The 5,000-nt window shown below is 48.9% G+C and overlaps 1 long non-coding RNA gene across 3 annotated transcripts; it reads right to left on the reverse strand.

Moving 5' to 3' along the window:
• Window positions 1–35: 35 nt before the first annotated feature.
• Window positions 36–1,840, reverse strand: LOC127923937 (uncharacterized). Of its 3 annotated transcripts, XR_008116268.1 has the most exons (6): window positions 1,669–1,840; window positions 1,319–1,368; window positions 1,144–1,243; window positions 819–943; window positions 444–518; window positions 36–171 (listed from the first exon to the last, which is right to left on the reverse strand). It is a non-coding gene; the product is annotated as an uncharacterized LOC127923937 (long non-coding RNA). The 3 variants fall into 3 exon arrangements; XR_008116270.1 differs by lacking the exon at window positions 1,319–1,368; XR_008116269.1 differs by lacking the exons at window positions 1,144–1,243; window positions 1,319–1,368 and having other exon boundaries at window positions 819–1,068.
• Window positions 1,841–5,000: the final 3,160 nt, after the last annotated feature.

The raw sequence follows: 5,000 nt of genomic DNA on the forward strand, positions 1-5,000 counted from the left end.
CATCAACCTTTCAGTTACTGGCCCAACGGTCTAACCACTAGGCTACCTGCCTCCTCTAACCACTAGGCTACCTGCCTCCTCTAACCACTAGGCTACCTGCCTCCTCTAACCACCAGGCTACCTGCCTCCTCTAACCACCAGGCTACCTGTCTCCTCTAACCACTAGGCTACCTGCCTCCTCTAACCACTAGGCTACCTGCCTCCTCTAACCACCAGGCTACCTAACCCTCCTCTAACCACCAGGCTACCTGCCTCCTCTAACCACTGCCTGCCTCCTCTAACCACCAGGCTACCTGCCTCCTCTAACCACTAGGGTACCTGCCTCCTCTAACCACTAGGCTACCTCCCTCCTCTAACCACCAGACTACCTGCCTCCTCTAACCACTAGGTGACCTGCCTCCTCTAACCACCAGGCTACCTGCCTCCTCTAACCACTAGGGTACCTGCCTCCTCTAACCACCAGGCTACCTGCCTCCTCTAACCACCAGGCTACCTGCCTCCTCTAACCACTAGGCTACCTGCCTCCTCTAACCACTAGGCTACCTGCCTCCTCTAACCACCAGGCTACCAGCCTCCTCTAACCACTAGGCGACCTGCCTCCTCTAACCACTAGGCTACCTGCCTCCTCTAACCACTAGGCTACCTGCCTCCTCTAACCACCAGACTACCTGCCTCCTCTAACCACTAGGCTACCTGCCTCCTCTAACCACCAGACTACCAGCCTCCCCTAACCACTAGGCTACCTGCCTCCTCTAACCACCAGGCTACCTGCCTCCTCTAACCACCAGACTACCAGCCTCCCCTAACCACTAGGCTACCTGCCTCCTCTAACCACCAGGCTACCTGCCTCCTCTAACCACCAGGCTACCTGCCTCCTCTAACCACTAGGCTACCTGTCTCCTCTAACCACTAGGCTACCTGCCTCCTCTAACCACTAGGCTACCTGCCTCCTCTAACCACCAGGCTACCAGCCTCCTCTAACCACTAGGCTACCTGCCTCCTCTAACCACTAGGCTACCTGCCTCCTCTAACCACTAGGCTACCTGCCTCCACGAACCACTAGGTTACCTGCCTCCTCTAACCACTAGGCTACCTGCCTCCTCTAACCACTAGGCTACCTGCCTCCACGAACCACTAGGCTACCTGCCTCCTCTAACCACTAGGCTACCTGCCTCCTCTAACCACTAGGCTACCTGCCTCCTCTAACCACTAGGCTACCTGTCTCCTCTAACCACTAGGCTACCTGCCTCCTCTAACCACTAGGCGACCTGCCTCCTCTAACCACTAGGCTACCTGCCTCCTCTAACCACTAGGTTACCTGCCTCCTCTAACCACTAGGCTACCTGCCTCCTCTAACCACTAGGCTACCTGCCTCCACGAACCACTAGGTTACCTGCCTCCTCTAACCACTAGGCTACCTGCCTCCTCTAACCACTAGGCTACCTGCCTCCACGAACCACTAGGCTACCTGCCTCCTCTAACCACTAGGCTACCTGCCTCCTCTAACCACTAGGCTACCTGCCTCCTCTAACCACTAGGCTACCTGTCTCCTCGAACCACTAGGCTACCTGCCTCCTCTAACCACTAGGCGACCTGCCTCCTCTAACCACCAGGCTACCAGCCTCCTCTAACCACTAGGCTACCTGCCTCCCCTAACCACTAGGCGACCTGCCTCCTCTAACCACCAGGCTACCTGCCTCCTCTAACCACTAGGCTACCTGCCTCCTCTAACCACTAGGCTACCTGCCTCCTCTAACCACTAGGCTACCTGCCTCCTCTAACCACTAGGCTACCTGCCTCCTCTAACCACTAGGCTACCTGCCTCCTCTAACCACTAGGCGACCTGTAGCACCATAATCAAATCAAATCAAATTGTATTTGTCACATACACATGGTTAGCAGATGTTAATGCGAGTGTAGCGAAATGCTTGTGCTTCTAGTTCTGACAATGCATTGATAACCAACAAGTAATCTAACTAACAATTCCAAAACTACTACCTTATAGACACAAGTGTAAGGGGATAAGAATATGTACATAAAGATATATGAGTGAGTGATGGTACAGAGCGGCATAGGCAAGATACAGTAGATGTTATTGAGTGCAGTATATACATGAACCCATCAGACACAAAAGGAGAAGCAGACTCCCCTAAGGACAGGAGTTACTAGTGGAAACATTTGAAAAGGGGAGTTTTGACCTGGGCCGATAGGAGCATGAAGCCTTATATTGACCTGGGCCGATAGGAGCATGAAGCCCTATATTGACCTGGGCCAATAGGAGCATGAAGCCCTATATTGACCTGGGCCTATAGGAGCATGAAGCCCTATATTGACCTGGGCCTATAGGAGCATGAAGCCCTATATTGACCTGGGCCTATAGGAGCATGAAGCCCTATATTGACCTGGGCCTATAGGAGCATGAAGCCCTATATTGACCTGGGCCAATAGGAGCATTAAGCCCTATATTGACCTGGGCCAATAGGAGCATGAAGCCCTATATTGACCTGGGCCAATAGGAGCATGAAGCCCTATATTGACCTGGGCCTATAGGAGCATGAAGCCCTATATTGACCTGGGCCTATAGGAGCATGAAGCCCTATATTGACCTGGGCCAATAGGAGCATGAAGCCCTATATTGACCTGGGCCAATAGGAGCATTAAGCCCTATATTGACCTGGGCCAATAGGAGCATGAAGCCCTATATTGACCTGGGCCAATAGGAGCATGAAGCCCTATATTGACCTGGGCCTATAGGAGCATGAAGCCCTATATTGACCTGGGCCTATAGGAGCATGAAGCCCTATATTGACCTGGGCCTATAGGAGCATGAAGCCCTATATTGACCTGGGCCGATAGGAGCATGAAGCCCTATATTGACCTGGGCCAATAGGAGCATTGAAGCCCTATATTGACCTGGGCCGATAGGAGCATGAAGCCCTATATTAACCTGGGCCAATAGGAGCATGAAGCCCTATATTGACCTGGGCCAATAGGAGCATGAAGCCCTATATTGACCTGGGCCAATAGGAGCATGAAGCCCTATATTGACCTGAGCCTATAGGAGCATGAAGCCTTATATTGACCTGGGCCTATAGGAGCATGAAGCCCTATATTGACCTGGGCCGATAGGAGCATGAAGCCCTATATTGACCTGGGCCAATAGGAGCATGAAGCCCTATATTGACCTGGGCCAATAGGAGCATGAAGCCCTTGTCTCTGTGCTCAAAAAGAGGTTGAGATTTGGTTTGGTTTTGTCTGGTTGCCTTGTGTTGTTAGTGTTTATCCGTGTACAATCCACAACAGATGTCTGTTCATTGATCTGGTTTTCTGTGATTGGGTGGGAGATGGAATACATTAATTAGTGTGTATAATTACATTGAGCTTGAATTGCTCTGAGATATAGTCTATACAATGATAATGAGTGTTTCCTCTCATCATATCTCGCTCCCTCTCTCTTTTTCTCCCTCTCCTTCTCGCTGTGTTCTCTCTCTCTCAATTCAATTCAATTCAATTCAAGGGCTTTATTGTCATGGGAAACATGTGTTAACATTGCCAAAGCAAGTGAGATAGATAATATACAAAAGTGAATATATAAGGTGAAAAACAACAAAAATTAACAGTAAACATTACACATACAGAAGTTTCAAAACAATAAAGACATTACAAATGTCATATTATATATATACAGTGTTTTAACAATGTACAAATGGTTAAAGGACACAAGATAAAATAAATAAGCATAAATATGGGTTGTATTTACAATGGTGTTTGTTCTTCACTGGTTGCCCTTTTCTTGTGGCAACAGGTCACACATCTTGCTGCTGTGATGTCACACTGTGGAATTTCACCCAGTAGATATGGGAGTTTTTCAAAATTGGATTTGTTTTCGAATTCTTTGTGGATCTGTGTAATCTGAGGGAAATATGTGTCTCTAATATGGTCATACATTGGGCAGGAGGTTAGGAAGTGCAGCTCAGTTTCCACCTCATTTTGTGGGCAGTGAGCACATAGCCTGTCTTCTCTTGAGAGCCATGTCTGCCTACGGCGGCCTTTCTCAATAGCAAGGCTATGCTCACTGAGTCTGTACATAGTCAAAGCTTTCCTTAATTTTGGGTCAGTCACAGTGGTCAGGTATTCTGCCACTGTGTACTCTCTGTTTAGGGCCAAATAGCATTCTAGTTTGCTCTGTTTTTTTGTTAATTCTTTCCAATGTGTCAAGTAATTATCTTTTTGTTTTCTCATGATTTGGTTGGGTCTAATTGTGCTGCTGTCCTGGGGCTCTGTGGGGTGTGTTTGTGTTTGTGAACAGAGCCCCAGGACCAGCTTGCTTAGGGGACTCTTCTCCAGGTTCATCTCTCTCTCTCTCTCTCTCTCTCTCTCTCTCTCTCTCTCTCTCTCTCTCTCTCTCTCTCTCTCTCTCTCTCTCTCTCTCTCCCCCTCTCTCTCCCCCTCTCTCTCTCTGTCCTCCCTCCATCTGTTAATGCTGTTCTGTAACTAACAGGACATGTTGTGAAGTGAAACTACTAAATAATGTATCAGGTCCTTCCCATTGACACTGAATAACAGCTATGACAGACCACACACACACACACACACACACACACACACACACACACACACACACACACACACACACACACACACACACACACACACACACACACACACACACACACACACACATAAACACACACACACACACACACACACATAAACACACACAGTAACACACACACACACACACACACACACACACAGTCACTTCCCATTGACACTGCATAACAGCATTACAGACACACACACACACACACACACACACACACACACACACACACACACACACACACACAGTCACTCCTTCCCATTGACACTGAATAACAGCTATGACAGACACACACACACACACACACACACACACACACACAGCACTCCTTCCCATTGCACGCACAGCACACACACACACACACACACACACACACACACACACACACACACACACA

This window comes from Oncorhynchus keta, unplaced genomic scaffold, assembly GCF_023373465.1.
Source record: "Oncorhynchus keta strain PuntledgeMale-10-30-2019 unplaced genomic scaffold, Oket_V2 Un_contig_3378_pilon_pilon, whole genome shotgun sequence".
Lineage (NCBI taxonomy): Eukaryota > Metazoa > Chordata > Actinopteri > Salmoniformes > Salmonidae > Oncorhynchus > Oncorhynchus keta.